Genomic DNA, 11,469 nt, shown 5'->3' with positions numbered 1-11,469 from the left:
TGTGCATCTGTCTTCTAAGAGCAAGGATATTCTTTTACACAACCATTATACAATTTCAAATAAAGAAAATTTAGACATAGTATAAAGTATTGACGACTCAACAGTTTATAAAAATTTCACTGATTTTCCCAATAATATCTTTAAAATATGATTTTTTAAATTCATGAATTAATTCAAGATTGAGCACTGCATTTAGTTTTCATGCTCTCTTTTGTCTCTATTAATTTAGAAGACATCCCCAAACTTTTTTTCTCATGGCATTAACATTTTTAAGAAATTCAGAGCTGTTTTGTAAATTGCTCTGACTTTTGGTTTGTCTCATTGTTTCCTCATGATTAGTGTGAGCTTGTGTGTTTTTAGCCAGAACCTCAGAGAAGTCATGTATATTCTCCTCATGGCATCACATCACGAGGCACAGGATGTCAATTTGTTCTAATACTGGTTTTAATACTGATTAACTTTTACCACTTGATTGCAGTTGTGTCTATTATATTTCTCCCACTGTAATGGAATCTCTTCCTCCCCTTTGTAATTGATAAATAATCTCTGGAAAATTCCCTGAATTATGTTTCCCTTATTTAACGTAGAGGCATGGTTACTTTTAGAAATAGTAAGCCCAAGTGCCATAGTCTAGAAAAAACCAAATCAAAGAGTGTTCCATACATAAGATGATCTTAAAAATTGAGAAACCTCATGTTTCCATTAGAATAGATAACACTTGGAATATATAATATCAACAAAAGCATATGAAAATATCCCAGTGCAAAAGCAGGAAAAATTTGCTACAAATATGTTACATGAACATATACAAAATGCTATGGACTGGAAAAGTCTCAAGTTATTCTTCAAGAAAGGATCCTGTGAATTCTGAATAATATAATTTTCATATAATAGAAGTATAGCTAATAAATATTTCAGCTAGTATAATAAACTCCCTCATATTTTCTTAGAGAGAAAAAATATGAACAAGCAGAAAACAGAAAGTGTGGTTTCTTCAGATATTAAGAATATTTTAAAAGTTTCTGTGTAAGAAGCTATTAAAAATGAGTCAGCAAGGGAATTTAAAAACAAGATATTTGAGTTTATCCTCATACTTGCTTCAAGAGCCAAAAAATTGACAGGAGTATTAATAGAGCAATTAGTTAGTGAGAAAGATGACAGTGGTAGCCATAGTGGATTGGTTACATGGAGGAGGGATTACTAGGTAAGTAAATATATTTACATGAACCTTATTCTCCTTGCTGAAAAAGAGAATTAGAAATAAGAAAAGAGATAATATTAGATTGAACCCTGTGGTGTCGAGGTTTGGGATTGAGTTAGCATCCAGATACCAGTTTCTAAACACCATTTTCCGCTAAAAAGAACCGGAATTTCTTGGAGCAAGGATAATTCTAGATCTGGGACATGGAGAGCACAAGAAAATCCTCATACATATTCTGATTCTGGTAAAGAAGGACATGCTAGAGAAATGATGGGGATGTATCAAAAGCATATTGGAGGCACTTTAAAGGGTCTCTTACTGCTGAATCAGACAATTTGAGCATTAAAATAAATAACTATTGTAGCATATTATAACCCACTAAATAAATTACAAAATTATGAAATCATAACTATATAAATTAAAAAAATCAAACATTAAAGAATGGAATATTTACATCAATTAAATTATTAAAATATTTTATGATTACAAAGAGGGAAAAACACAAAGTTTACAGTGGAGAAGTCTTGTGAACACTCTCTTAAATGATCAAAATGAACATCATTTTAGTGATCAGACAAATTAAAATGGCGTGCCACCTCATTGGTCACAGTAAGAAGAACACTACATTTCTCCCAGGATAATGCTACAAAAGATGCATGGCCTGAATCAAATTATAAGAAACCATCAAATAAACCCAAATCGAGAGACAAACCACAATGTAACTTGTCTGTACTTTGCCAAAGTGCCAAGATCACGAAAACCATCAAGAAGGAGAATAAGGAAATATGATAAATAAAGTCAATGTGTATATTCTGAAACAAATTCTGTCACTATAAAGGGTGTTTTATTGGGACATTTGACACAATTTCAATGGGGTCTGATGATTAGCTGATAGTATTGTGTTTAGGATAATTTCCCAATGTTGATAGTTGTACTGTGATTGATTGTCCTTGTTGGTAGGAAATATGCACAAAACAAGAGCTGGGGTTCATGGGGTATCATCAGCCAGCAATTCACTCTCAAATAGATTATGGAAAAAGTGATTTGTACTGTACTTGCAAATTTTCTTTAAGCTTCAGCTTGTTTCAAAATTTTAAAAAAGCACAAGATATCTATCTGAATAGATCATATTTTCCTTATTTATACACTTTTGGCAAATTATTGTAATCATTTTTGTTGCTTATTTTATTTCAGTATGTGAAGAAGAAAAAGATAAACATGCATTTTAAGAATGCAATAAAGGTTTCGGGCAAGAGTATAGTTTTAATATTCAATGTACAGCTCTAAGACTAAGATAAGCATAGAAACTTTTGTTTAAGGAAGCTTGATGGGTGCCCAAAAATAGTCTCAAGAGGATAACTTGACCAAAAGATAACTTATTGAAACTTCCAGGCAAATATTTTTTTTAAAAAAATGAAATATATTTTTAAATTGATAATTTGTAAACTATCCCTATTAAAATAATATAGAATAAAGTAAATTAAGCCATTTTGATTGCTCTTCCTCCCTCTGCCTTTTCTGTTCTTGTTGGTATAATAAATTCTGGTTCTTACCATTACAATATTCAGATGTCCCAACACTAGTACAGTATGTAGCAGAAAGGCAGTTTTCGTATTTTCTCCTAGAGGTTGTGAGAGTTTGCAAATGAATGATGTGTGAATTGCATGTATTTATATAAGCCATCTTACATCCCCTCTGTAAAAATATGGGGTCAAAATTACAAAAGCAAATATATTAACAAATAAAGAAAGAAAATTTGGAGATGCCCAGTAAATAAATATTTTATTAAGACTAATGTCAAGCAAAGATATTGGAAAACAAAAAAGGAACATATCATATAACCTGTTAAAAGAGAAAGATCAAATCAGAATATATTTCAAAGGGCTCAAATCTCAGAGATTTAGCTTTTCTAAAAGAAATATGGGGATTCACAGAAAAGCCGGAACATTTGATTTCACACTAAAATTGCAAAAATAATGTAGAAAAGTGATAGCTTTGGACATAACTGAATCTATAAGGAAACAACAGTTATATGTAGTGACTATACATGCGAGTTAGAAAATAATAAATAAGAAAAGCAATGCAGATTATAATTAAAAAGAAGAATGAAAACACTAAGTCAGAACTAATTGCTTTTTTTTTTTTTTTTTTTTTCTAATTGCTTTTTTTAAGAGGGTGGAAGACAGCAGATTATCTGGTCCTGACGACAATACATAGAATAAAAAAAAAAAAAAAAAAGGAATAAAATAAAGACAAAAATACAAAATTGAACTTGTAAGGGAAAATATATGTTAAACTAAAAGGAATTTTGCAAAGATGCCGATCTTTAAAATTTATATATATATTAGAAAGGGTATCCACTTAAAATGAAAATATTTGTTAGAGGATTAAGTCATAAAATTATTTTTAAGAAAAATCCACGTGCCCACTTTTAAACAATAACAACAGAAAAGCTGGTTCAGTAGCAAAAATATTTGGTAAGTTAATCATGAAAGATAATTGTTTCAGATCATTTTCCACAAAGGAAAAGGAAGAAAAGATAAATAAGCAATATAATGAGGAAAATCTCTTGGGTTCCTTAGGATTACACAATCATAAATATTAGTTAATAATTTTTAAAGAGAGCAGTATGTAAGAGAATCAAGAAGAAATAAAATAAGAAAAGTAAAATATAGAACATTTGGATTCCCAAAATGATAATACAAGCTTTAACCACAACAAAACACAACTTCATGAAACATTATTTCCATTGTGAATGATGAATGGTGCAATGATTATGTCTAAGGAAAGCATTATTGTCTGATTCATACTGCAAGTAAAACAAACGCTAATTTACTATGCATCATTGCTATTGTTGTCAGTGGGCCAGTTCAAGTTCTTCATTTAACTGCACAGAATAATTTGAGAGCAAATTTAAAGAGTAGGCAGAGAAGCCTATTGTAAGCTGAAAGCATACTCTGAGAGTATGCTGGCTGCTAAAGGGAGACAGCAGCTATTGCCTTAAGAGGAATTGCTTGTATGGGACTTGTACATACATACCTATTATTTATTCATCTATTTATGCTTATTTGTATTTGTTCTTTTCACTTTTATTTTAGGTTCAGGGGTACATTTGCAGGTTATATAGGTGAACACATGTCATGGGGGTTTGGTGTATTGATTATTTTATCACCGAGATACTAAGCCTAGTACCTGATAGATATTTTTTTCTGATGCTCTCCCTCCTCCCACACTCCACCCTCAAGTAGGCTCTGGTGTCAGTTGTTAGCCTCTTGGTTTCTATGTGTTCTCATCATTTAGCTCCTATATATGAGAGAACATGCAGTATTTGGTTTTCCATTTCTGCATTAGTTTGCTAAGAAGAATGGTCTCCAGTTCCACCCATGTTACTGAAAAGAAAATTATATCATTCTTTGTATGGCTGCATAGTATTCCTTGGCCTATAGGTAATACATTTTTCTGTCCGGTCTACCGTTGATGTGCATTTAGGCTGATTAAATGTCATCGATATTGGGAATAGTGCTTCAATGAACACACACGTGCGTATGTCTTTATGTTAGAACAATTTACTGTATTCCTTTGGGTATATAGCCAGTAATGGGTTTGATGGGTAAAATGATAGATCTGTTTTTAGGTCTTTGAGAAATCACCACACTCTTTTCCACAATAATTAAACTAATCTGCACTCCCAACAGCAGGGTAAAAGTGATCCCTTTTCTCTGCAACCTTGCCAGCATCTGTTATATTTTCTTTTTAATGATTAGCCGTTCTGACTGGGTGAGATGGTATCTCATTGTGGTTTTGATATGTATTTCTCTAATGATCAGTGATACTGAGCTTTTGTTCATATGCTCCTTGGCCACATGCATGTCTTCTTTTGAAAAGTGTCTATTTATGTCCTTTGCCCACTTTTTAATGTTTTTGTTTTGTTTTGTTTTTTTGGTTTTTTGCTTGTAAATTTAGGTTCCTTCTAGATCCTGGATATTAGACCTTTGTCAGATGAGAGTTTGCAAAATTTTCTCCCATTCTGTAGGTTGTCTGTTAACTTTGTTGATAGTTTCCTTTGCTGTGCAGAAGCTCATTAGTTTAATTAGATCATATGTATCGATTTTGCTTTTGTTGTAATGGCTTTTGGTGTCTTTGTAATGAAATCTTTGCCACTTTCTATTTCCAGAATGGTATCTCCTTGGTTATGTTACGTGGATTTTATAGTTTTAGCTGTTACATTTAACTCTTTTATCCATCTTGAGTTGATTTTTGTGTATAGTGTTAGAAAGAGATCCAGTTTCAATCTTCTGCATATGGCTAGCCAGTTATCTCAGCACTATTTATTGAAGAGAATCCTTTCCCCATTGCATGTTTTTGTCACCTTTATCAAAGATGAGATTGTTGTACGTGTGTGGCATTATTAGTGGGCTGTCTGTTCTGTTCCATTGTTCTACGTGTCTGTTTTTTTTGTTTGTTTGTTTGTTTTTATTTTTTTACCAGTACCATCCTGTTTTGGTTACTTTAACCCTGTCGTATAGCTTGAATTTGGGTAACATAATGCCTTCACCTTTGTTCTTTCTGCTAAAGATGGATTTGGCTATGCAGGCTTCTTTTTTGTTCCATATGAATTTTACAATAGTGTTTTCTAATTTTGTGAAGAATGTCATTGGTAGTTTCATAAGAATAACTTTGAATCTGTAAGTTGGTTTTGGCAGTATGACCATTTTAAAGATACGAATTCTTCCTATCCATGAGCATAATTTCTTAAAAATTGTTTGTGTTATCTCTGATTTCTTTGAGCAGTGGTTTGTAATTTTTATTGTAGAGATCTTTCACCTCCTTGGTTAGCTGTATTACTAGATATTTTATCTAATTTGTGGCAATTGTGAATGGGATTGCATGCCTGATTTGGCTCTCGGCTTGGATATTGTTGGAGTACAGGAATGCTACTGATTTCTATATGTTTATTTTGTATCTTTAAATGTTGCTGAAGTTGATTATCATCTCTAAGAGCTTTCGTGCGGAGACTATGTTTTAAGACATAGAATCATGTCATCCGCAAAAAGGGATAGTTTGACTTGCTCTCATCCTATTTGGATGTCTTTTATTTATGTATGTATTTATGTATGTATGTATGTATGTATTTATTTATTTATTGCCTGATTGCCTGGTTAGGACTTTCATACTATGTGGAATAGAAATGGTGAAAGAGGGTATCCTTGTCTTGTGCTGGTTATAAATCAGAATGTTTTCAGCTTTTGCTCATTCAGTATGATGTTGGCTGTGGGTTTGTCAGATAGCTCTTATTATTTTAAAGTATGTTCCTTTAATGCATAGTTTGTTGATAGTTTTTCTTACATAAAGCGATTTTGAATTTTATTGAAAGCCATTTCTGTGTCTACTGAGAAAATCATATGTATTTTTCTTTAGCACTGTTTTTGTGATGAATTAAATTTAGTGATTTTTGTATGTCGAACCAACATTGCATCCCAGGGATAAAGATTATTGGATCATGGTGGATTAGCTTTTTGATGTGCTGCTGGATTTGATTTTCTAATATTTTGTTGAGAGTTTTTGCATCTATGTTTATCAAGAATATTGGCCTTAACTTTTCATTTTTGTGTGTGTCTCTGTCTGGTATTAATATTGAGGTGATGCTGGCCTCATGGAATGAGTTAGGGAGGGGTCCCTCCTCATTTTTTTAAAGAATAGTTTTAGTAGGAATGGTACCAGCTTTTCTTTGTATACCTGATATAACTTGCCTCTGAATCTATCTGGTTCTAGGCCTTTTTTGGTTGGTAGTACATTTATTACTATTTTAATTTCAGAGCTTTATATTGGCCTATTCAGGGATTCAGTGTTTTTCTGTTTCAGATTTTGAAGGGTGTATGTGTCCAGGAATTTCCCCATTTCTTCTAGATTTTCTAGTTTTTGTGCATAGAGATATTCATGGTAGTCTCTGATGGTTATTGGTATTTCTGTGGGGTCAGTGTTAATGGCTTAATTCTTTCAAATTGTGTTTATTTTTATCTTCTCTCTTTTCTTCTTTATTAGTCTAACTAGTGGTCAGTCTTATAATTTATTTTCTAAAAACCAACTCTTAGTTTTGTTGATTGTGTATGGATTTTTAAGCCTCAGTCTCCTTCAGTTCAGCCTTATTTTGGTTATTTCTTGTCTTTTTGTAGTTCTGGGGTTGATTTGCTTTCGCTTCTTTACTTCTTCCAGTTGTGACGTTAGGTTGTTAATCTGAGATCGTTCCAACTTTCTGATGTGGGTGTCTCTTACTATATATTTCCCTTTAACACTGACATAGCTGTTTCCCAGAGATTCAACTAATTTGTCTCTTTGTTCTCATTAGTTTCAAAACAGTTGATTTCTGCCTCAATTTCATTATTTACCCAAAAGTCAATCAAGAGGAGGCTGATTAATTCCCATGTAATTGTGTGGTTTTGAGCAATTTTCTTTGTATTGAATTCTATTTTTATTGTGCTGTGGTCTGAGAGTGTGATTGGTATGATTTCATTTTCTTTGAATTTTATGAGGATAATTTTATGTCTGATTATGTGGTCAGTTTTGGTGTGTGTGCTATGTGGTGATGAGAATAATGTACAATTTGTTGTTTTAGGATGAAGAGTTCTGCAGATGTCTATTAGATCCATGTGGTCAAGTATTGAGTTCAGGTCCTGAGTACCTTTGTTAATTTTCTGCTTGGCTCTGTCTAATACTTTCAACGGAGTGTTGAAGCCTCCAACTATTATTGTATGGATATCTAATAAGGAGTTTATTTCTCCTTCACCTACTAAGTTTATTTGGCCGAATATGAAATTCCTTGTTTAAGAATTTTCTTTAAGAATGTTGAGTACAGGTCTCTTGTCTTTTCTGGCTTATAGAATTTCTGCTGAAAGATCTACTGTTAGCCTGATGGGGTTCTCTTTGTAGGTGACCTGCTGTTTGTAACTGCCTCTAATATTTTTTCTTTCATTTTGTCCTTGGAATGCCTGATGATTAGATGTCTTGGTGATGGTCTTCTTTTGTAGTATCTTGTAGGGGCTCTCTGCATTTCCTGAATTTGAATGTTGGCCTCCCTAGTGAGTTTGTGAATGTTTTTATGGACAATAACCTGAAATATGTTTTCTAAGTTGCTTGCTTTCCCCCCATCTCTTTCAAGTACATACTCCAATAAGTCATAGATTTTTATCTCATTATATAATCCCATATTTATCAGAGGTTTTGTTTGTTCCTTTTCATTATTTTTTTCATTTTTATTTCTGTCTGTCTTATTTCAGAGAGCTTGTCTTCAAGCTCTGAGTTTATTTCTGCAGCTTCGTCTAGTCTGCTGTTCATACTTGCAATTGCATTATGAAATTCTTATAGTGTGTTCTTAGCTCTATCAGACTACTTTGGTTCTTTTTTAATACTAACTGTTTTATCTATAAGATCCTCCATCATTTTTTGTGATCCTTTTCTTCCTTGGATTGAATTTTCATGTTCTCCTGAATCTCAATGACCTTCATTTCTATCCATATTCTGAACTCTACTTCTGATATTTCAGCCATCTCAGCTCAGTTGAGAACCCTTGCTGGGGAACTATTGTAATCATTTTGAGGAAAGGAAACACTTTGGCATTTTGAGTTGCCAGATATTGTGTTGGTATTTTTCTCACCTGCACTTGTGGGTGTTTCTTTAACTGCAATGTAAATTGAGTAGTCAGTAGACTCCTTTTCTTGGGGTTTTCAGATGGTTGAGACTTTGAACATGGCCTTTATCAGTAACTGAATTCTTGTCTTTGGTTTCAAAGGAAGGTATGCTTAGAAAGTATTTTTGGTGTTTTAAGTTTTGGTGTGTGATCCAGTAGGTGGTGCTTAGGCATAATGGTTAGTTAGTAAGAGGTGGTTCTGTTATGTGGCTCCTGTTTTTCTTTTTTCTTTTCTTTTTTTCTTCTGTTGGTTGCAGCTACATTCTCTCTTAATGCTCTGAAAATGTGATCTCCTCTCTGATTTGAGTGCTGGTTACAGATCTCAGCTTAGCAGTTTTGGGCTGCACACCCAAGCGCTGGAATAATCTCAGACATCATTTTTCCTCCCCAGCTTGGAGGCAGCAGGGAAAAGAAGCTTAGCAGTAGTTGTGGTCAATGCTACTCCACCTGTTCCTGGGGCTCCGACCCAGAGAGATGTAAAGCTTCAGTCAGTCAGTGTGATTGGCTCAGAATGGGATGGCTGCACTATGGGCCCAAACTGGGGGTCCCCTCCTGGTAATAAGCAGTAGAGTGTGTATGATATGTGGGAGACAGCCTGGCCTCTCCTTAAGGCAACTACAGCTTGCTTGAGGTATGGATGAGACATTCAAACTCTTTGCTCTTTCCTTAGTCCAAGGGTAGCATGGTCAGTTTCATTGGAGAGGCAATGGCAAAGGGGATTTTCATCTTCCCTGGGAGCTCCACCTATGAGAAAGGCAGAGCCATTGCTACTGGGAGTATTCAGCCAGTGAGTGGGGGTAGCTTTACTGCTGGACTGAGCCTGAGCTAGGGGCTCTGATTGTCAAGAGGAAGTGTGTCTAGGGCTCACAGGGAAGAGAGACAGGGTTGTTCTTCATATTTTGGCTGAGATGTGCTGTATGCTCAGGTGAAGGCCTCAAGCTCTTTGTTTCTTCTCCAAACTGAGATCAGATGGGACAGAACCACTACTGTGGCAGTGGCAGAGGGGATGTCAGTTGGTTCTGGGAGCTCCTATCCAAAGAAACTTAGAGCCACTATCAGGGAGTATGCTCAGCAATGATTGGGGTGGCTGTTCTGCAGTCCTGAGCCACGGGACCTACCTGGTGAAGAGGGGGCACAGGGGCTCCCAGGGAAGAGAGACTGGACTCCTCTATGTATGCTGGCTGCACTGTACTGGAGGTGCCAGTGTAATGACTAGTCTCTCTGTTCTTTTCCCAGCTTGAAGGCAGTTAAGGCTGTACTACTGCAGCTGCAATGGTGGAGGAGTTGTGGATGGAATCTGGGATTTCCTCCTTGGAGAAGGCAAGGACAGGGGTTAGGCTGGAGTCCCAGATCAGGAAGTCCTGCCCAGTGAGGACAAGTATGGACAGGGACCTGCATGGGAAACAGTCAGGTCACTTTTCTGTGGGGCAGCTGCACCGCACTGGGGGTCTGTGCCAAGTTCTAGTCGCCATGGACTCTCCAGAGGCCGAAGGCGACAATGGCAAAGTATGTAAATAAGTAAAGATGGCAACCCACTCCTCCCTCTGGGATCTCTGTCTCAGGGAGGTCCAGAGCTGCTGATGGCGCAAGAACTCCAGTAAGGAATGGCTGGATTCTCAGATCTGGAGGTCCTGGCCAGTGAGGAGAACTGGGATAAAGGCCTGCATTAAAAACAGTCTGGATGCTTTTTTGTAAGGCAGCTTCACTGTGCTAGGGGTCCCAGAAAGACCCTAGTTACCTCAGAATCTCCAGAGCATGAAGGTAACAAACAGCAGAGCGTAAGAGCTAACAAAGATGACAGCCCACCCCTCCCTCCAAGAACTTTGTCCCAGGGAAGTGTGGAGCTGTTACTGGCCTCAGAGTTCCAGGAGGAGGTGGCTTGGGTCCCAAATTAGTGGTCTTTATTCTCTGAAGTAGAGTGGAAGCGCAGCCTTCAGACTGGTGCTTCTCAGCCCTTCAGGTTCAGCCCTTTTCCCCAGGGTAGGTAAGGGAGCCTAACCTGCCACTTTGCTGGAGTTGCAGCTGCTAATGCTGTGATATCGAGGATCCAAGGCTCCCAGGATTACTGTGTGTGCTTGAGTGGTGGCTCTGTCCAGACTCCACATAGCTCTGCACAGCAAACTGAAGGCCCAGGTTGAGTGGGCTCCTGAGAGAATCTCCCGACCCAACAGTGGCAAAGATACATAAAAGAAGTGTGGGTCCGTGAGATTTCTCAATCCCTTGCCATTTCCACATGGAAGGGACTCTGTTTGGCTCAGTGCCACTTCTTTGTTGGCAGTTGTTCAGTCTTGCGTCTCTCCATTCTCTCTGGGTCAAGTTGTTTACTTAATGAATCCCATTGTGTTCACTGGAATGTTTTAGTGGAAGGTATGGTATTTACTCACTACTGTTTCTTCTGTCTATGAGGACAGCACACATTAGCTGCTTCTAGTCAACCATCTTGACCCTCTCCCTACGTATTTATAAAATACGGGTGAGGTAAGCTATGCAAAGGCAGATCTGCAGTTGGCACACGCACTTAGCATCTATAAACTCTAAAATGCATTACATGTGTTATTAGCATATAAAACCTGCACCTAAAGAT

The sequence above is a fragment of the Mandrillus leucophaeus genome, unplaced genomic scaffold (genome assembly GCF_000951045.1).
Source record: "Mandrillus leucophaeus isolate KB7577 unplaced genomic scaffold, Mleu.le_1.0 Scaffold470, whole genome shotgun sequence".
Taxonomy (NCBI): domain Eukaryota; kingdom Metazoa; phylum Chordata; class Mammalia; order Primates; family Cercopithecidae; genus Mandrillus; species Mandrillus leucophaeus.
Note: the sequence above shows the minus strand (reverse complement) of the source record.